The sequence below is a fragment of the Muntiacus reevesi genome, chromosome 21 (assembly GCF_963930625.1).
Source record: "Muntiacus reevesi chromosome 21, mMunRee1.1, whole genome shotgun sequence".
Classification (NCBI taxonomy): domain Eukaryota; kingdom Metazoa; phylum Chordata; class Mammalia; order Artiodactyla; family Cervidae; genus Muntiacus; species Muntiacus reevesi.
The window spans coordinates 39,882,913-39,905,968 of NC_089269.1; the positions used below are offsets into that span (position 1 = coordinate 39,882,913).

At 37.6% G+C, this 23,056-nt stretch overlaps 1 pseudogene; it reads right to left on the bottom strand.

Annotated features, from left to right (window-relative positions):
• Positions 1-1,389: 1,389 nt before the first annotated feature.
• On the bottom strand, positions 1,390-18,272 carry LOC136152341 (ATP-binding cassette sub-family F member 2 pseudogene; annotated as a pseudogene).
• Between the last annotated feature and the right edge of the window lie 4,784 nt (positions 18,273-23,056).

The window sequence follows — 23,056 nt, forward strand, 5'->3', positions numbered from 1 at the left end:
ACTATGTTTCTAATGTTTCTCAGAAATCTTTGCTTTCTAATTGGAGGTGCTGATGGTATTCACCTCACTGAAAGTCAGGTTTTACCTCTAAGCTCATTTCTACACTCATCTTCCAACACTTGTTCCCCTGTTCCTTCCACTAACACAGATAAGCTGTTTACCTAACAGCACCAAATTTTGCCAATTGCAAAATGAGGGGAAGAGAAAAGTGAAAGTCACTCAGTCGTGTCTGACTCTTTGCAACCCCATGAACTATACAGTCCATGGAATTCTCCAAGCCAGAACACTGCAGAGTGTAGCTGTTCCCTTCTCCAAGGGACCTTCCCAACCCAGGGAACTGTTACATAATTTAGAATGCTATTTTTAGCACCAACATATGCTATTCTAAAATTAGTAATTAATAAGGTAGTTCATGTATCTGCTCTTTTATAAAGAAAGTATATAATTTCAAAATATATTTGAAAAGATGTATAAAATTATGCATGTGTGCATGCTCGGTCATGTCTGACTGTGCCTTCCAGGCTCCTTTGTCCATGGAATTTTCCAGCCAAGAATACTTGGGTGGGTTGCCATTTCCTCCTCCAGGGGATCTTCCAGACCCAGGAATCAAACCAACATCTCCTGAGTCTCCTGCATTGGCAGGTAGATTCTTTGAATTTTACAAACATACAAGGGTTTTGTTAACTCCATCAACATAGAATATAGTAAATCATGTAGGTATAAATTTAGACATTAAAAAGTTTAAAATGAAAAGACAAGTAAATAGCTTCTTGATTTCCAAGATGTTATTTTAGCATTGTCATATGCACAGTTATAACTAAAATAGGTTTACATCAAAGACATGACTCTTTATTAAAAGTTTAAAATTTATATAAAATATATTTACATTTTAAATTTATAAAATTAAAAAACACTTTAAAGAATTAATTTAAAAAGTATACTCAACGTGAAATTTTAATTGGAAAAGTGAATCTCTCATTTAGAAAATATATTTGAAGGTATATTTGTTAACTAAAATTTTATATCTCATGTGTTGCATGATAAACTTTTGAATACCAAAGCACCTTATCAAGCATTTTTTGATTGGATTTTTTTCTTTTCTTTTTCTTTTTCTTGGGATCCTTTGTAGATGTCATGCTTGTTTAAAAGTTACACCATTAAATAATTATATCACAGTCAGAACCAGCAAAGAGCTGGCAGGAACAGCCAGCCAAGTTTAGACATGGACAGAAGTATCTGGAAGGACAGAAGATGGACAGGTACTGTCCAGCTGTAGATAAGATCAGAGTGGAGCTGAGGCTAATGTTGGCAGGGAAGGGGCTGGGGAAAAATATTTCAGCAATGCAGGAATACAACCCCAGGGGCCTGGCCTCGTGGGCCAGCAAAGTCTCACATGTTGCGGGTCCTCCTTGTGAGTTGGGGCTCCTCCCCCACCAGCTTGGACTTGAGGTTCTTCTTGTAGACCATGATGTCTCCAGGCCACTTGGCGATTGTCTACTTCTCACAGACCTGCAATTCTTATGCAACTTGTTGAAGGAGTTTGAAACCATGACTGATCAGTATCACACAACCCTCAAAATCACTGATGCCATCTTCTAGGGCACTGCTGGTCTCAATTTCTAGGATCATCCAAGAAGAGCATGGTTCTGCCAGGCCAGACACCCTCAAGACTTCTGCCATCAGAGAGGTTCTGGACTGGGATGACCTGGTGTTTCCCAATGAGACCAGTTGCGCAATCATCTTCTTCCTTCCTTCCTTCACCTTGCTCTCTGTGTAGCATTCATCATGCACTCCAAAGGCAAAAGATCTAAGTCCTCCTGCTCTTGTAAATGCTGATGGCAATGTACTCTCTTGACATGAGAGTGCTTTCTGGTCATTCTGTCTGCAATTAATAGCTCTCTAGTGATCAACTTCAGAAGAGTTGATGTTTCTGTTCCATTGGGCCCCATCAAAGTCATTCATGGTTTGAGACTGATACATAATTTTAGATTGTTGTAGATGCAAGTCCTGTCTTTCATTTATTTGAAGTGACATTTTGCACCATGATAATGGGTGGTGGATCATTCCACATGGTGAGAAGTAAAATGACAGTGTCTTGTCACTCACAACTCTCTCTGTCAGTCCTGATGTCATCATTTTCTGTAGTGTCTTCTCCTTGTTGTGGGTCTGCTGGATCAGCTTGGCATTGCCATGACTGAAACTAACAGTGTAGCTCTTCATATATGCAATCTGATTCTGCTCCTGTGAAACCTCTTCATCTGATTCTCTTTCACCTCTGGTCATGTCTTCACATACTGATCACAATTACCCGACAAGATTAGTTTATTGTTGCAAATGTTAATGACGTTGATACAGGCATCATTTAGAAAGTCCTGGGAATGGGAGACGAGGACCTAGATGTGCATAAAAGCCTTTAGTTCTTCTTAAACACACACAGTCATAGAGGTCCAGGTAGTTGGGCTCATCCAGGAGCAGCATGAAGCACTGAATAATTAAGAAGGAATTTGACTATAAAGAGTTTTTTGTTTTGTTTTGTTTTTTTTGCTTTGTTTTGTATTTTGCATGTGTTCATCTTTGTCAATCCCCCAACCCAGTGCAGTACAACACAATCAGAAGGAAACCTCCCAGTTACTGGTTCCTGGAAAAAGTGGAAACTTTATCTAATGTTTTGTGTCCGCACAAACGATTGGTTAGTTTATGTATCACTTGAGTTGGATTGCTTGGGGAGCAAGTTATGTAATTTGGATTAGAGGTTGAAGACCTGTAACTTGGGGCATTAGAGCAGCAGGGAGTATGAAGCTCTACAGGGAGGCGATGTAGGGAGCAAAAAATGTTAGGCAGAGTAACTCAATAGAAATGAAAGCCAAGTGCTACTGAGGGTGAGCATTTTGTTGTTCAGCAGCTAAGTTGTGATCAACTCTTGGCAAGCCTATGGACTGCAGCATGCCAGGCTCCTCTGTCCTTCACTATCCCCCTGAGTTTGTTCAAACTCATGTCCATTGAGTCAGTGGTACCATCCAACCATCTTATCCTCTATTGCCCAGTTCTTCTCCATCTCTCAATCTTTCTCAGAATCATGGTCTTTTCCAATAAGTTAGCTCTTTGCATCAGGTGGCTAAAGCATTGGAGCTTCACCTTCAGCATCAGTCTTCCAATGAATATTCAGGATTGATTTCCTTTAAGATAGACAAGTTTGATCTCCTTGCTGTCCAATGGACTCTCAAGAGTATTGTCCAGCACCACAGATCAGAAGCAGCAGTTCTTTGGTGCTAAAATTTCTTTGTGGTTCAACTCTCACAGCCATACATGACTACTGGAAAAACCATACCTTTGACTATACAGACCTTTGTTGGCAAAGTGATGTCTCTGTTTTTTAACATGCTATCTAGGTTAAGGAGAAAGTATCTTTTAATTTTGTGGCTGCAGTCATGGTCACAGTGATTTTGGAACCCAAGAAAATAAAATCTGCCAATGTTTCCACTTCTTCAGGCAAATTCAAGGGATTAGATCTGATAGAGAGAATGCCTGAAGAACTACAGATGGAGGCTTGTGCCATTGTATAGGAGGCAGGGATCAAGACCATTTCCAAAAGAAGAAATGTAAAAAATCAAAATGGCTATCTAAGGAGACCTTGTAAATAACCATAAAAAGAAGAAAAGTGAAAGGGAACGGAAAAAGGGAAAGATATACCCATTTAAATGCAGAGTTCCAAAGAATAGCAAGGAAAAATAAGGAAGTCTTCCTCAGTGATGAATGCAAATAAATAGAGGAAAATAACAGAATGGGAAAAACTAGAGATCTCTTCAAGAAAATTAAAGATACCAAGGGAAATTTTCAAGCAAAGATGAGCACAATAAAGGAAAGAAATGGTATGTACCTAAGAGAAGCAGAAGATATTAAGAAGAGTTAGCAAAAATGCACAAAAGAACTATGCAAAAATAATCTTCATTATCCAGAAAATCCCAATGGTGTGATCACTCACCTGGAGCCAGACATCCTAGAATGCAAAGTCAAGTGGGCCTTAGGAAGCATCACTACAAACAAATCTAGTGGAGGTGATGGAATTCCAGTTGAGCTATTTCAAATCCTAAGAGATGATACTGTGAAAGTGCTGCACTCAATATGCCAGCAAATTTGGAAACTGAGCAGTGGCCACAGGACTGGAAAAGGTCAGTTTTCATTCCAGCCCAAAGAAAGTCAATGCCAAAGGATGCTCAAACTACTGCACAATTGCAGTCATCTCAAGCTAGCAGAGTAATGCTCAAAATACTCCAAGATAGGCTTCAATAGTATATGAACCATGAACTTCCAGATGTTCAAGCTGGATTTAGAAAAGGCAGAGGAACAAGATATCAAATTTCCAACATCTGTCAGAACATTGAAAAAGCAAGAGTTCCAAAAAAAATCTACTCCTGCTTTATTGACTATGCCAAAGCCTTTGACTCTGTGGATCACAACGAACTGTGGAAAATTCTGAAAGAGGTGGGAATACCAGACCACCTGATCTGCCTCCTGAGAAAATCTGTATGCAGGTCAAGAAGCAACAGTTAGAACTGGAAATGGAACAACAGACTGGTTCCAAATCGGAAAAGGAGTATATCAAGGCTGTATTTTGTCACCTTGCTTATTTAACTCATATGCAGAGTACAGCATAAGAAATGCTGAACTGGATGAAACACAAGGTGGAAACAAGATTGCCAGGAGAAATATCAATAACCTCAGATATGCAGATGACACCACCCTTATGGCAGAAAGTGAAAAAGAACTAAAGGGCCTCTTGATGAAAGTGAAAGAGGAGAGTGAAAAAGTTGGCTTAAAACTCAACATTCAGAAAACTAAGATCATGGCATCTGGTCCCATCAATTCATGGCAAATGGATGGGGAAACAGTGGAAACAGTGAGATACTTTTTGGGAGGGTGGGGATCCAAAATCACCACAGGTGTTGGCTGCTCCATTAAATTAAAAGATGCTTGCTCCTTGGAAGAAAAGTTATGACCAAACTAGACAATATATTAAAAAGCAGAGACATTGGTTTGCTAACAAAAGTCCATCTAGTCAAAGTATGGTTTTTCCAATAGCCACATATGGATGTGATAGTTGGACTATAAAGAAAGCTGAGCACAGAAGAATTGATGCTTTTGAACTGTGGTGTTGGAGAAGACTCTTGAGAGTCTCTTGGACTGCAAGGAGATCCAACCAGTCCATCCTAAAGGAAATCAGCCCTGAATATTCATTGAAAGGACTGATGCTGAAGCTGATGCTCCAATACTTTGGCCACCTGATGTGAAAAACTTACTCATTTGAAGAGACCCTGATGCTGGGAAAGATTGAAGGCAGAAGGAGAAGGGGACAACAGAGGATGAGATGGTTGGATGGCATCATGGACTCAATGGACATGAGTTTGAGTAAGTTCCAGGAGTTGGTGATGGACAGGGAGGCCTGGCAGTGCTGCAGTCCATGGGGTCACAAAGAACTGCACATGACTGAGGGACTGAACTGAATGGAACTGAAATGAACAGATAAATTAAGATAGTTAAAAGTAGCTGTATATGCTAGAATAAAAGTAGATGTTCACACTCAGGGAAGACATATGACCAGAAAAGTCTTCAGAGATCCTGAAACCTCTAGCTGGGCTGATTGGTGAAGAGACTTATGCTGCAAAAAAGATGGTTTGTAAAGACTAGGAGAGGAGCCTCTTTATTTTTTTCAATATCATAAATCATATATGTACAAAGAGAGAAACATGAAACAACTAAAAAAGCAAAGTAAATCTCCACAGACTGATCTACAGAATATGTATCTCTAAATTACTGAAAAAAGAAACTAAAAATACTGCCTTAATGATGTTAAATGAAGGCACAGATTTTTGTTTTTAGGCGACTAAACGAAATCAAGAAAATGTTGCATAAACAATATGAGAATATCAATAAATTTAAGCTATCAACATAAAAAGAGAACCAAATAGAAATTTTGGTGCCTAAAGATACACTATGTGAGTTGAAAAAAATCACTAAAGTTGCTCAAAGGTAGCAAACTTCAAGACAAGTTATTTGAAATTATCAACTTAGTTCAGTTCAGTTGCTCAGTCATGTCCAACTCTGCAACCCCATGAACTGCAGCACACCAGGCCTCCCTATCCATCACCAACTCCCAGAGTCTACCCAAAACCATGTCCAATGAGTTGGTGATGCCATCCAACCATCTCATCAAGAGATAAGATATCTCATCCACCCTCATCAAGAGGCTCTTTAGTTCCTCTTCGCTTTCTGCCATAAGGGTGGTGTCATCTGCATATCTGAGGTTATTGATATTTCTCCTAGCAATCTTGATTCCAGGTTGTCCTTCCTTCAGCCCAGAATTTCTCATGATGTACTCTGCATATAAGTTAAATAAACAGGGTGACAATATACAGCCTTGAGATTCTTCTTTTCCTACTTGGAACCAGTCTGTTGTTCCATGTCTAGTTCTAACTGTTGCTTCCTGACCTGCATACAAGTTTCTCAAGAGGCCATTCAGGTGGTCTGGTATGCCCATCTCTTGAAGAATTTTCCACAGTTTATTGTCATCCACACAGTCAAAGGCTTTGGCATAATCAATAAAGCAGTTTCCAAGGCAAACCATTCAATATCACTGTAATCCAAGTCTATGTCCCAACCACTAATGCTGAAGAAGCTAAAATTGAATGATTCTGTGAAGATCTATAAGACCATCTAGAAATAATACTCCCCAAAAAATGTCATTTTTCATCACAGGTGACTGGAATGCAAAAGTAGGAAGTCAAGAGATACCTGAAATAACTGGCAGATTTAACCTTGGAGTACAAAATTAAGCAGGGTAAAGGCTAACAGAATTTTGCCAAGAGAACACACTGATCATAACAAATACCCTCTCCCAACAACACAATAGAAGACACTACACATGAATGTCACCAGATGGGCAATACTGAAATCAGATTGATCATATTCTTTGCAGCCAAAGATGGAGAAGCTGTATACAGTCAGTAAAAAAACAAACAAAAAAAGACCGGGAGCTAACTGTGGCTCATATCATGAACTCCTCATTGCCAAATTCAGATTTAAATTGAAGAAAGCAAGGAAAACCACTAGATCATTCAGGTATGACCAAAATCAAGTTCCTTACAATTACATACTGGAAGTAACAAATAGGTTCAAGGGATTAGATTTGATAGACAGATTGCCTGAAGAACTATGGGCAAGAGATGCATGGCATTGTATAGGAGGCAGTGATCAAAATCATCCCCAAGAAAAAGAAATGCAAAAAGGCAAAATGATTGTCTGTGGAGGCCTTATAAATAGCTGAGAGTAGAAGAGAAGTGTTCCAAAGAAGAGCAAGGAGAGGTAAGAAAGCCCTCTTCAGTGATCTATGCAAAGAAATAGAGGAAAACAATAGAATGGGAAAGAATAGAGATCTCTTCAAGAAAATTAGAGATACCAAGGGAACATTTCATGCAAAGATGGGCACAAATAAAGGACAAAAACGGTATAGATCTTACAGAAACAGAGGATATTAAGAAGAGGTAACAAAAATACACAGAAGAACTATACAAAAAAAAATTCTTTAGGACCCAGATAATCATGATGGAGTGGTCACTGTCCTAGAGTCAGAAATCCTGGAGTGTGAAGTCAAGAGGGCCTTAGGAAGCATCACTATGAACAAAGCCTGTGGAGGTGATGGAATTCCAATTGAGCTATTTCAAATCCTAAAAGTTGATGCTGTGATAGTGCTTGACTCAATATGCCAGCAAATTTGGAAATCTCAGCAGTGGCCACGGGACTGGAAAGTGTCAGTTTTCATTCCAATCCCAAAGAAGGATAGTGCCAAAGAATGTGCAAAATATAGCACTATTGCCTTTATCTCACACGCCTGTAAAGTAATGCTCAACATTCTGCAAGCCAGGCTTCAACAGTGAACCATGAACTTCCAGATGTTCAAGCTGGATTTAGAAAAGGCATAGGAACCAGAGATCAAATTGCCAACATACAATGGATCATTAAAAAAGCAAGAGAGGTCCAGAAAAAACATATATTTTTTTCTTTATTCACTATTCCAAAGCCTTTGACTCTGTGAATCACAAAAAAATGTGGAAAATTCTTCATGTGATGAAAATACCAGACCACTTTACCTGCCTCCTGAGAAATCTGTATGCAGGTGAAGAGCAACAGTTAGAATTGGACATCGAATAATGGACTGATTCCAAACAGGGAAAGGGGTACATCACAGCTATATTCTGTCACCTTGTTCATTTAAATTATATGCAGAGTATATCAAGTGAAATCCTGGGCTGGATGAAGTACAACATGGAATCAAGATTGTGGGGAGAAATTTCAATAACCTCAGATATGCAGATGACACCACCCTTTTGGCAGAAAGTGAAACAGAACTAAAGGGCCTCTTGATGAAAGTGAAATTGGAGTGTGAAAAAGCTGGTTTAAAACTCATCATTTAGAAAACTAAGATCATGTCATCTGGTCCCATCAATTCCTGGCAAATAGATGGGGAAACAATGCACACAGTGACAGACTTTCTTTTCTTGAGCTCCAAAATCACTGCAGATGATGACTGTGGCCATGAAATTAAAAGATGCTTGCTCCTTGGAAGTAAAACTATGACCAACCTAGACAGCATATTAAAAAACAGAGACATGACTGCCAACAAAGATCTGTCTAGTCAAAGCTATGGTTTTTCCAATAGTCATGTAAGGATGTGAGAGTTGGACTATAAAGAAAGCTGAGCACCTAAAAATTGATGCTTTTGAACTGTGGTGTTGGAGAAGACTCTTGAGGCCCTTGTACTGCAAGGAAATCAAACCAGTCCATCCTAAATGAAATCAGTCCTGAATATTCATTGGAAGGACTGATGCTGAAGCTGAAACTCCAATACCTGGCCACCTGATGCGAAGAACTGACTCCTTGGAAAAGACCCTGATGCTGGAAAATTCTACAGGCAAGAGGAGATGGGGACAACAGAGAATAAGATGGTTGGATGGCATCACCATCTCAATGGACATAAGTATGGGCAAGCTCCAGCAGTTGATGTTGGACAGGGAAGCCTGGTTCGCTGCAGTCCATGGGGCTGCAAAGAGCTGGACACGACTCAGTGACTGACCTGTACTGAACTTTAAATAGTACTTTGAATTCATATATGCCTCTGAAATTTCACCTAAAATAATAAGAAACACATAATGGTTTTTTGAATGATAAAACAAAATTGTTGATAAAACATATTCAATTTTATTTTAGGAAATGTGAACTTTTTTGACTGAAAGAATTCAAAGTAGCTTTAATACTTCAGATGTAAAAGTGTTCTGGATTAGGCCTCTTTACTTTCTATCTCTGTTTTCTCTTTTAAAACATTTAATATTCAGTGCAATATTCTAAGGTATACCCTTATTTGTGTTTGAAAGTCATATTTCAATTATCAAGTGTTTGTTGTTTTTGCTGTGTTCTTTGTTTCCTATTTGTACATTTGACAACTTCTTAACTCTTATGATTACTTTCCCCCCACTGGTTTGTGGTTTCTCTAAATATAATTTTTTTAAAATATCCTTAATCTACAGTTTTGGATTTTCTCATGACAATTTTCTGTTTAAAATTAATTACTGACAGGGAAGTTCAAAATTATAAGAAATTAATTCATTATGCAGAGAGTGCTGTATATAAGTTAAGTCTACATCATAGAGATAAAACATCAACACTGATATATCCTAATAAAAAATTCGCACTCCTGTGTATTTGTTTAGCTGTAGAACTTTGGTCTCTGTAATTGAGAATTCACATTTTAGTGGTGGCTATAAAATGATTCACATGTCTCCATCTAAATCTTCACTGGAAGATATATTAATTAACATTTTAATACTATTGATTTATTTTATTTTTGATATATCTATTAGGCTTTAATTCTCACATCAATTAATTAAGAACTTAAAAAATTTGGTGCTTTCTGGGTAACTCAGCTGGTAAAGAATCCTTCTGCAATGCAGGAGACCTGGGTTCCATCGCTGGGTTGAGAAGATCCTCTGGAGAAGGGAACAGCAGCCCACTCCAATATTCTGCCCTGGAGAATTCCATGGACTGTATAGTCCATGGGGTAGCAGAGTCAGACACGACTGAGAGAATTTCACTTCACTTTAAAAATTATTCTGTTTATAATTATTTGTTTCATTCAAAGGACAGGTCTGCCTATGCACAGCTTTATCAGTACACTGTCAAAAGTAAGAAGCTAAGTATTACGTTTTCTTTTATCCAAGTCCTAGCTCTTAAAAATATTGCTGTAAATCACAGGATAAACTCTTCCGTGACATACTAAGTTAGCCTCACAGAGAAGAACCATTGGTGTCAGTAGATGAAATAATTCACTGAACAAGTCTTTAAAAAAAAAATTCACTTGAAATATTTACCTAGAGATCTATTATTACTTACTCTTAGACATTAGAATATTCAATACAAATTGTCTCCTCAGCAGATACATATCCCAAGATACTTGAAACATATGCTTTTTATCATAATGGTTGCTGTTTTCTGTTTTAGGTTGACTTTCTCTAGAGGCTATTAAAGAATGCATACATTTTTGCTGACATTTTATCAGAGCAATAAAATGAGATGTGGGTCTGTCCTCAAAAGGCCACTAAATTAAATCAGCATGTTTAATGCAGAAAACAGCTGTTTGTCCAACTCTCTGAAAAAAACAAATTAGTAAAGTATGACCCAATTTATGTTTAAGTGTATTGTCACACAAGCTCCTCAGTCTGAGTATTTTACACTCTAAATACATAACTGAGAATATGCCCTAACATTAACAGGTAAAATGATTCTTTCTAATGAAAAAATGAGTTAGTGGATACAGGAAGAATATAATCAAGAAAATTGATTGATATGTGTGGATTTTGTGTAATATTATAAATAAAAGATTTTAAAATAAATTCAATTTCTTCTGATTTCTCATGAATAATTAATCATACACTAAGCTAAGCATATCATTAGAATAGCAATATGAAATTATACTGTCTCATAGATTATATATTTATAATGAAAGTATGATTCATTTTAATATCTGAAGATGCTTTTGATTTTTTTGGATGGATACATTGTTATTGCCAATTTTATTTTGCCATTTCTACATCTTACTACTTTCTGTTTTCTTATTTCAGTGACTAGGAATATTAACAGAAATTGTTGAATAGAAGTAATGTTTTACACCTAAGCTTGTTTTTCTTCTATCTTGAGATAAAATGCCATATTTTAATATGTGGGAGGGGTCCACTTGATGTTTTTCATAGATTAAGAAATTTATTATTTACTCTAATTATTGAGAATATCACTTTTGTCTTATTTTTTCCACTGATGTAGAGATATGCATTTATTGTTTTTGAATGCTAAATCTTTCTTAAATTTCTAAAGTAAATCCAGCTTGTGAGGTATGATGTGTTTGAAAATGAAAGTGTTAGTTGCTCCTTTGTGTCCGACGCTGAACCCCATGGACTGTTTGTATACCTGCCAGACTCCTCTGTCCATGGAATTCTCCAGACAAGCATACTGGAATGAGTAGTCATTAACTTCTCCAGAGGATCTTCTGGGATCAAATCCCTACCTCTTGCATTGCAGGCAAATTTTTTACCGTCTGAACCACCAGATGTTAGTAAATTTGATTGACTTTTGTTTAGAATATGTTTTTACCTATATTCTTGAGAGAAGTTAGCCTATAACATTCTTTTACTTAAAGTCCTCATCAGAATTGTGTGTTAAGTTTGTCTTGGGGGTAGTGGAACAAGTTGGGAAGTGGTTTTATGTCAGATTTTTTAGCAGTTGAGCCTTACAGTTTTGGAAGGGAAGATTATTTCAGAAAAAAAAAGATCAGAGTAACTAATTTAAGAAAAATGTGACCTTAGTTGAAACTAACTTCCAACTGATATCACAAGGAAGCTGAGGAATACATGCTTTACCATAAAGAAAATATTCTAGGAATTATGAAAAAGAAAGATACACATTTATTTATTTAACAATGACTGAAATTGGAAAATGGCTATGTCAAATGGCAAAGGAAACTGGTGAATGTTTGCATCCAACATAGTCAACTCTTTGGATCATACAGATTCCATTATTCTCCTGCTTTTTTAATTATAATGTTTAATTATAATTCCTGGAAAAATGATCAAAGGAGGGTTAATGTGACAATTCAGTTCCTATTGCTGCAGTTTGCCCTGACACCATAATTGATAATCAGAATGCCCATTTTCCACCATCCAGTGTAATTGTAGTTACATCTCCCATTTAGTTAACATTTTTGCTGATCAAAATTGGCTAGCCATCTTGGTTGACACAGAACTTCATATCTGATACTCCCTCATATTTTCATTAGACTTTATTTGTGGTACTCACTCATTTGCTGATAATGATGGTCTTGGAAAACCACAGATCCCATCAATGAGCATCAATCTATTTCTGTCCACCCCATTACATAAAAGGTGACTTTCTTATACATAGTGGTTAGGGCAGATTATCCCTGTCCATGTGCTAATGCCTATTCTCTGCTGGTCTGGTAGCAGACTCACCTAAAATGATAAGGTAGCTGATGAAGCTTTAAGTCTCCTTTGTGTAATTCCTAACCAGGCTATTGTTTCGAACATGTTTAAATATACTGATCAGATTTGTTATCAATTCTACGTATGTCTTAATTGTCTGTATATCTGTGGATCAGTTTTATTTGTAAGTTTTCTCTTGGTTTTTAGTCTTTGGATTTTTGTCCCATGTTAATACTGGGGATATTTTATTGTGTGTTACACTCAACATGAAAAATTTAAACAGCTCTAGATAATTGTATTTTCCTTTAGGGAAGAATTAACTTGCTTCATGCCAGTAGTTAGAATAAGGGCATATTACCATGTCTGAATAAACAACCTAGATTTTTTTGAGCTTGTGTTGTAAAGCTTATCTTTATCTGGTACACATTTTATTTTAGGACATAACTCTTTAGAAGTGGCAAGTGAATTCATGTGGTGTTTATTGCTCTCTTCTCTCCTCTCTTATCCTGTGGTACAATTGTGTCTCCTCTGCAACATAAGACTATTGAAAGTTCCTAGGCTTTTTTAGTTACTTAGCAATTTCTTTCTGATTGATTTCTTAGCCTCTTGCTTCTGTGTTTTTTAGGATTTACTGGAAATCTACAGTACTAAAGCACTCAGAATTTTTGGATCACTTCTCTTTGTCATTTTTCCCCAGGGTTTCTGCTTTTCACATACTGGATGCATTACTACTTCTGAAAACAAAATTTTGCCGCTCTCAAAACAATATCTCAAGCTCAGAGTTTCTGCATGGGTTTAATGCCTTATCATGAGTTTTAGGGGGAAAAAAATCCCCAATATAAAAGTAGCATAATTTTGCCCCCCTGCAATTTATTCATTTTCTCTCCATAATGTTGTTGCTTCAAATTTCTGTTACTTGTGTTCTCTGATAGTGAATACCAGATGTTTCTGGCACTTCTTCAGTTTTATGGATGTGCTTTTGTGATTCATGCTCCTCAGTGGTAACCAGTTGTAGAACACAATTTTATGTCATTTTATTACAATGAAATATTTGGAGGATCGTCTTAATGGGTTAACATAGATTTTTGTTTTGTTTTGTTTTTTAATTATAAGTTTAAGAGAAAAAAAAGACTGTATCCTATGATTATGCAATTCTGGTTTTCAAGCAATTAAATTCTAGATCCTAACTACATTTTAAACAAATGAAATTAGACTTCATTTCTTTAATTAGCATTTTAGCACTGCCTATCACTTTAGAGTGATGACAAACCTAGACAGTGTGTTGAAAAGCAGAGACATTACTCTGCCGACAAAGGTCTGTATAGTCAAGGCTGTGGTCTTCCCAGTGGTCATGTGTGGATGTGAGTGCTGGACCATGAAGAAGGCACACCACCAAACAATTGATTCCTTCAAACTGTGGTGCTGGAGAAGACTTATGAAAGTCCCTCGGGCAGCAAGGAGATGAAACTAGTCAATCTTAAGGGATATCAACCCTGAATATTCACTGGAAGGACTGACACTGAAGCTGAAGCTCCAATATTTTGGTCATCTGGTGCAAACAGATGACTCAGTGGAAAAGTTGCTGATCCTGGGGAAGACTGAGAGCAGAAGAAGGCATCAGAGGATGAGAGGGCTGGACGGCATCACCAGTGCAGTGAACATGGACTTGGGCAAACTCCGGGAGATGGTGAGGGACAGGAAGACCTGGTGTGCTGCAGTCCAGGGGGTCACAAAGGGTCAGACATGACTGAGTGACTCAACAACAACAACAACAACATCACTTTAGAGTATATAACTAACTATGTAATTGAAGTTTCCTTTAAACAGCATGTCATGGGTTAGTACCATTTTTAATTTTTTTTTCAGAAACATGAAATTATTATCAAAATCCTTGCAATGAATAGCTATTAAAATTAAAATTGTGTCCTACCAAACCATAGTTGAAAAAGATATGTGTGTGCAATGTTCATTGCAGCAATATAATACAATTACTAGGACATGGAAGCAACCTAGATGTCCATCTACAGATGAATGGATAAAGAAGATGTGCTACATATACACAATGGAATATTGCTCAGCTGTAAGAAGGAACACACTTGAGTCAATTCAAATGAGGTGAATGAGCCGAGAGCCTATCATACAAAGTGAAGTAAGTCAGAAAGAGATAGACAAATATTGTATATCAACATATATATATGGAATCTAGAAAGACAGTATTGACGAACCTATTTGCAAGGCAAAAATTGAGATACAGACATAGAGAACAGACTTTTGTACACAATGAGGGAGAAAGAAGGAGAGATGATTTGAGAGAGTAGCATTGAAATGTATCTATTACCATATGTAAAGTAGATAGCCACTGGAATTTTCTGTACGACACAGGAAATCCAAAGCTGGTGTGCTGTGCCTATAGCTGATTCATGTTGATGTAGGGCAGAAATCACCACAATATTGTAAAGTAATTATCTTTCAATTAAAAAATTAAGTAAAAAAGAAAGAAGAAGACGATGACTGTATACTCCCAAAGACATTGAGATCCTAATCCTCAGTACTTGTAAATGTGACCTTACTTGGCAAAAGAGTGTTTGCAAATGAGCAATTCAAGACAAGGTTATTATACCCTAATCCAGTATTACTGGCATCATCTTAAGAAGAGAAATATAGAGAAAGACACAGATAGAGGGAAGATGATATAAAGACACAGGGAGAATGCTATCTACAAAATCAAGGAAGGCCTAGAGCTGTTGGAAATTAGGAGAGCGGTATGGATCAGTTTCTCTCTCACAACTCTCCAAAGGAACCATATTTAATAACATCTTGGTGTCAGTCTTCCAGACTCCAGAACGGAATTGTGTAATCCACCCAGTTTGTGGTGCTTTGTTAATGCAGCCCCAGGAAACTGGTACAATAGTTAAACCACCTGAAAGCTGTGATCACTAAACCCAGATCCCAGGCAAACTGCGTATCCAAACCTCTATGGACCCCTTCAGTCTGGGATTCAAAGATAAGTCACTAGTCTTTGCATCTACCCCTAAAGACAGGCTTTATGGTTTATGATAAAATACTGAAATCTCAAATATATTTCTTAAAGAATAAACCATGGAAGTATTAATGAAATACAGTTAAGAATTTATAAATTCTTAACTTTATGGGATTCTTTGGAATCTCATAAAAAGTTAATGGGATTCAAACAAGCTTGTATAATGAAATAAATCAGAAAAATATATAAATATCTTTAATTATAGCTAAAGGTAAGTTAGGTAGGCTAACCTTCACTACATCCACCCACGTTAGACACAAAAGGAGATATTCTGTTTTAGTTAAAGATGTCTCAATCCAGGAACCTGATATTCTTCTACTGAAGGTGAGGATAGTGACTCAATGACATTAAGTAAATTTCTAGGTCCATGTAGATTTGGGGCAAGATATTATATTCAAAAGCAGTACTGGATGGCTCCAAATGATATAATAATTTTTTTTCAGTTTTCTAAGAAAGGCTGACCAGACTATTCTGCAAGACATCATATTATGAATTTCTTCTGTATTAAATTATGTTTCAAGTTATGCATAAGTAGTTTCTGTGGTCCTTGACATTAGGAGCTGAACTCTTACTGCTATAAATATATAATGTGAAACAAATGTCTATCATTATCCAATTATATTTGAATATATAATGAGTATTTCAAGTACCAGAGATTTTAATAACTAATTAAATATATCCGCATTAGGAGAAGCTGCTATAACCATTCATTATAGTTGAACATTTGAACATTTTTAGAAGATCAAGAAGATTTAGTCAGAGGAAAAAGGAAGTAAATAATTTTCTGAGCAAAGGAAACAGCAATGCTAAGCTCCAGAATCATGAAAAAGATAAAGATTTAAGAGTAATTTAGGGCAGAATAGAATGACAGGTTTGGGAATGAGATGAAAGATCATATAATGTGCAGCTGAGAGAACTGCAGAGTTGAAAACGCATAGATCCATATAGGCCATGCTTAGTGCTCACCATTATGAGAGACACATGATGACTCTACATTATAGATGAGAGAGTAGGTCACAATTAACTTAACTAAAGCGCATTACTGCATCATTATAAAGTCTTTAATTTTCAATTATTAAAAAGAGCTGATCTATTATAATCTTGTTCAATTTGTTGAAAGTTGAGACAGTGTAAATGATATTCTGCAGAAGTAATATTCTAATTTCTTATTATGTCCTTCCTCAGTTTGCAGAAGTAGTTTATAAGCCTCAATATAAATGCTCCTGCATATGCACCTCTATAACTGATAATTTATAAAGCATAGAAATGGTCTTCCTTGGTGGCTCAGATCTGCCTGCAATGCAGGAAAAATGGGTTCGATCCCTGGGTCGGAAATATCCCCTGGAGTGGGAAATGTAAATTCACTCCCATATTCTTGCCTGAAGAATCCCATGAACAGAGGAGCCCGGCAAGCTACAGTCCATGGGGGTCTCAGAGTCAGACACGACTGAGCAACTAACACAGCACACACACACACACACACGCATACACACATACATATATATTAGAAGGTGTGTTTTCATATCTAATGACACATTGACACATGGAGTTACATTTCTCTTAGAAAAGTATTTCAATTTACACTCCCATTAAAATTATGGAAGTAACTTTGTTTTTCTAATCACTTTTACAATTTGATTTTTAAAGTTTGTCTGAGCTATGATTTTTTTTTTTTTCCTGTTGTGAATTGATTGCCATCCCACTCTTATATGGGTTTTTGTTGTTTGTTTTAACTTAAGGAGTTCATTTTTTAAGTGTAGTGCTGGGAGCCAGCATACAAGATCCCACCCTTGACAAGGTCTTGAGGAGAAGACCTGACAAGCAAGGCAGATCAGGACTTCAGGGATTTCGAAAAGCTGCCCCAGCGCTCACCTTAAAGATGATCTCTCTCTTTCTGATGCTTGCTATATTAGACTACTCCCTAATTTCTGTGACATGTGTAGAAGGCCTTCCCTGATCTCTTTCCAAACAGAATCAACTTAGAACTTTAATTAATATGTCCGCCGGACAGTGGTATCCTGTAAGATTATCCAGGATGAAAGGAGTGTTTCAATTTAGACCCCTTTGCTGATACTCTAGCCTGCTTGGCAAATGCGTACTAATGCACATGACTGCTCACAACACCTTAATCATAAACAGCATAAAGAACCTGATCACACAAAAGGCCCTAATAGAAACAGAGTCCTTTGGAGGTGAGGAAGCCCTATTAGAGAACATAAAATATTATTCTAAAAGTGATTATAGTTAAAGATTTAGAAAAATAAGAGTTTAGAATTAATTTTAACCAGGAATGCTAAACAGGGGCTGCCTCACCGGAGCTGCAGAGTCTTTGTATGGTAAACCTTTTAGATAAATTTAACTGATAAATTCTGCAAAAGGACTGACCTTTGTGTTCATTAAAGAATAGATTACGGAAAACAGCTTTGCATTCACCTAGGTCATAAAATGTCAATAGGCCCCATGGCCAGAAGATAATGTACAAGACTCTCACAAAGAAGTATGCAGAAAACACCCTGGTTTCGTGAAGGATAAGCCCATGTAATATTAAACTATCTTCTCCTTAAAAATGTACTAACTTAGAATATAAAAGCTACGGTAAAAAAATAAAGATTTGCCAGACTCTGACTCACATCCCCAGTCTGGTCTTTTTCTCTCTCTGTCTCTCTCTCTTTCTCTGTCTTTCTCTCGCCCATACCGTTCATCCTGAGGGTACCCCTGGATCCTGCCGAGGCTGGACCCCAGCAGTGTAGTTTTAGGTTTATGACAAAATTGAGAGGAAAATACAGGGGAACATATACTCCCCTGCCTCCATACATCCATAACCTCCCCATTGTCAGCATTTCCTACCACACCAATTCTTTTGCTAGAATTGATGAATCCACATTGATACGTCATAATCACCCCAAATCCACAGTTCACTTTAGGATTCACTACCGGTGTTGTGCCTTCTATGGATCTGGATAAATGTATAATAGCATATATCCAACATGTTTCCAAGCAGTATTTTCAATACCTTAAAATCCTCTGTGCTCTGCTTATACATCCTTTCCTCTTTCCCACCTTCTGGCAGACACCAATCTGTTCACTGTCTCCAGTTTTCCCTTTCACAGAATGATATATAGTTGAAACCACACAGCTTGCAGCCTTTTCAGATTGGCTATTTTCACTTGATAATATGCATTTCTGGTTCCTCCATGTATTTTCATAGTTTGATAGCTCAAACAATTATATAGCATTTTCTGGAGGTAGCGCAATGTACTCATGCATTGTCTTACTGAAGGACATCGTCATTGTTTCCAAATTTCAGCAATTGTGAGTAAGCTATTAACAACATCCATGTGAAAGTTTTGAATAGACATAAGTTGTCACCTCCTCTGGGTAAATACCAAGGAGCAAGATTGCTTGATCTCTAGGTAAGAATTGTTTACTTTTGTAAGAAACAGCCAGAGCTACTCTCAAAAATGACTCTTCCTGTTACTCCACATCTTCACCAGCATTTTGTGTTGTCAGTGTTCTGGATACTGGCCATTCTGAGTGTGCAGTAGAATCTCCTTGTTGTTTTCATTTATATTTCCCTTGATGACATATGGTGAGGAGCAGTTTTTCAAGTATGTATTTACTATCTATCTTTTTTTGGTGAGGTGTCAAAGTTCAGCCTATTTTTTAATCGAGATTGCTTTCTTATTTGGGTTATTTTTTTTACTGTATTTTATTAGAACTCTTACTATAAGTAGCATGTTACTAATTCATCATGGGCTTCCCTGATAGCTCTGTTAGTGAAGAATCTGCCTTCTGTGCAGGAGACTCCGGTTTGATTCCTGGGTCAGGAAGATCTGCTGGAGAAGGGAAAGGCTACCCACTCCACCTTTCTTGGACTCCCGTTGTGACTCAGCTGATAAAGAATCCACCTGTAATGTGGGAGACCTGGGTTCAATCCCTGGGTTGGGAAGATCCCTTGGAGAAGGGAAAGGCTACCCACTCCAGTATTCTGGCCATGGAATGGGTAGCAATGAGTTGGACACGACTGAATGGTTTTTACTTTCACTTTTCACTGATTCATGTATATGTAGCAAATATTTTTTAAAAAAATATTTTATAATTATTGCTTGTACAATAATTATACTGTTCATGGGGTTCTCAAGGCAAGAATACTGAAGTGGTTTGCCATTCCCTTCCCCAGTGGACCACATGCTGTCAGACCTCTCCACCATGACCCGTCCGTCTTGGGTGGCCCCACACAGCATGGCTTAGTTTCATTGAGTTAGACAAGGCTGTGGTCCTGTGATCAGATTGGCTAGTTGTCTGTGATTATGGTTTCAGTCTGTCTGCCCTCTGATGCCCTGTGTCAGCACCTACCACCTTTCTTGTATTTCTCTTACCCTGGACGTGGGGTATCTCTTCACGGCTGCTCCAGCAAAGCACATCCTCTGCTCCTTATATGTGAACCGTGAACCTCCAGATGTTCAAGCTGGTTTTAGAAAAGGCAGAGGAACCAGAGATCAAATTGCCAACATCCGCTGCATCATAAAAAAGCAAGAGAGTTCCAGAAAAACATCTATTTCTGCTTTATTGACTATGCCAAAGCCTTTGACTATGTGGGTCACAATAAACTGTGGAAAATTTTGAAAGAGATGGGAATACCAGACCACCAGACCTGCCTCTTGAGAAATTTGTGTGCATCTCAGGAAGCAACAGTTAGAACTGGACATGGAACAGACTGGTTCCAAATAGGAAAAGGAGTACATCAAGGCTGTATATTGTCACCCTGCTTGTTTAACTTACATGCAGAGCACATCATGAGAAACGCTGGGCTGGATGAAGCACAAACTGGAATCAAGATTGCAGGGAGAAATATCAATAACCTCAGATATGCAAATGACACCACCCTTATGGCAGAAAGTGAAGAACTAAAAAGCCTCTTGATGAAAGTGAAAGAGGAGAGTGAAAAAGTTGGCTCAAAGCTCAACATTCAGATAACTAAGATCATGGCATCTGGGCCCATCACTTTATGGCAAATAGATGGGGAAACAGTGGGAATAGTGTCAGACTTTATTTTGGGGGGTTCTAAAATCACTGCAGAAAGTGATTATAGCCATGAAATTACAAGACCCTTACTCCTTGGAAGGAAGGTTATGACCAACCTAGACAGCATGTTAAAAAGCAAAGACATTACTTTGCCAACAAAGGTCTTTCTAATCAAGCCTATGGTTTTTCCAGTGGTCATGTGTAGATGTGAGAGTTGGACTGTGAAGAAAGCTTAGTGCCGAAGAATTGATGCTTTTGAACTGTGGTGTTGGAGAAGACTCTTGAGAGTCCCTTGGACTGCAAGGAGATCCAACCAGCCCATCCTAAAGGAGATCAGTCCTGGGTGTTCATTGGAAGGACTGATGTTGAAACTGAAACTCCAGTACTTTGGCCACCTGATGCAAAGAGCCGACTCATTTGAAAAGACCCTGATGCTGAAAAAAATTGAGGGCAGGAGGAGAAGGGGACAACAGAGGATGAGATGGTTGGATGGCATCACTGACTCAATGGACATGTGTTTGGGTGGACTCTGGGAGTTGGTGATGGACAGGGAGGCCTGGCATGCTGAGGTTCATGGGGTTGCAAACAGTCGGACACGACTGAGCAACTGAACTGAACTGAACTGAACAATAATTACACCCCACATACATACATAAAATACAATAATAACACATTAAAAATTTTTATTGATCTGTTGACCCAACATTCTATGATTTCAGACATTAATATACTTATGAAAGATTTTTTTATCCTCATATAGCCTTTTTATTCTAATCCCATGATATATTTATTTCTTTAAATGCAAATATTTAATCCATCTTTATATTTTATAGTAATTTATGAAAAACTATATAGTTGAATTGTAGTCCAAATGGTTATTCAACTGTTGCAATGTCAATTACTGGAAAATATGTATCTTTTCATTTATTTTAACTGCTATCTCTATCAGATGGTTAATTGTATAAACTTATCTATAATTATAAATATATATAATCATGGGTGTTCATGCTAAGTCGCTTCAGTTGTGTCTGAGGCTTTGCAACCCTTTGGATTGTAGCCTTCCAGGCTTCTCTCTCCATGGAGATTCTCCAGGCAAAAATACTGGAGTGGGTTGCCATGACTTCCTCCAGGGGATCTTCCCAAACCCAAGGATCCAACCCACATCTCTTTTGTCTTTTGCATTGGCAGGCAGGTTCTTCACCACTAGCACCACCTGGGAAGCCCATATATAATCATAATTATATGTAAAGTGTGTGTGCATGTGTGTATGTGTTTGTTAGTTGCTCAGCCCTGTCTGACTCTGTGCCTGCATAGACTGTAGCCAGCCAGGCTCCTCTGTCCACAGAATTCTCCAGGCAAGAACACGGCAGTGGGTTGCTTATAGAACTATGAATAGATACATATTTGTTGTTTTACATTGTTTATCTACACTTCAAGTGGTCTATCAATTTTGCCATCAACCCCATAAAGTTTTACTATACATTTTTTTTGTTTGTTTATATTTTGATGTGTGCTGAATGCTGTATCTCCTCTCCTTCCCCAACCTCAAATTTACATTTGAAACTTAGTTTCCAGTGGTCTGTTATTTGGAGATGAGACCTTTGCAAGGTAACAAGGACACGAGGGAGAAAAACTTATGAATGGAGTTAGTGACCTTATAAAAAAAAACAAAGAAACTAGATCAATCTCTCTCCCTTTCTCACTCTTTCATTCCTTCTCTCTCTGCTGTACATATCAGACATGACGATACAAAAAGAAGGTGGTTCTCAGTGGACCCCAGATCTGCCAGTGCATTGATCATGTACTTCCAGCTTCCAGAATTGTGATAAGTGAATGCCTGTCATTTAAGCCACCCAGTCAGTCTATAGTATTTTTCTCCCTAACTGACTAAGATCATCCAGTCAAGTTGCTTTTCTTTAAACTATCATAGAGAGTGAGATGGATCATTTTACACATTAGCTTGACTGGCCATATGGTGCCTAGATATTTGTTTAAATATTGTTTGGGGTATATATGTGAGGGGGATTGTGGTCGAGCTTAACATTAGAATTAGTAGACTGAGTAAAGCAGATTGCCCTCCCAAAGGAGTTTGAACCTCATCCAATCAGTTCAAGATCTGGAAAGAACAAAAGGATAGAGCAGAAGAGAATGTCTTAATGTGTGATGCCATCAATTTGGGACCTTAAGTTTTCTTTTGTTTTTTTTTTTTTTCCTTTTCTGTGTTCATATTCAAATTGCAGCTTCACCTTTTCCTGGGTCTTGAGCCTATAGGCTATCTAACTGAAACTACATAATCATTTCTCCTGGGTCTTTTGGTTCTCCAGCTTTCTGATAGTTGCTCTTGGGACGTGCCAGCCTTTGCAGTTTATGAGCTAATTTCTAATAGCAAATCTGTGTGAGTATCTCAATAGTGTATATATCCTGATTTTTTTATTTTTTTATTTTTTTCTGA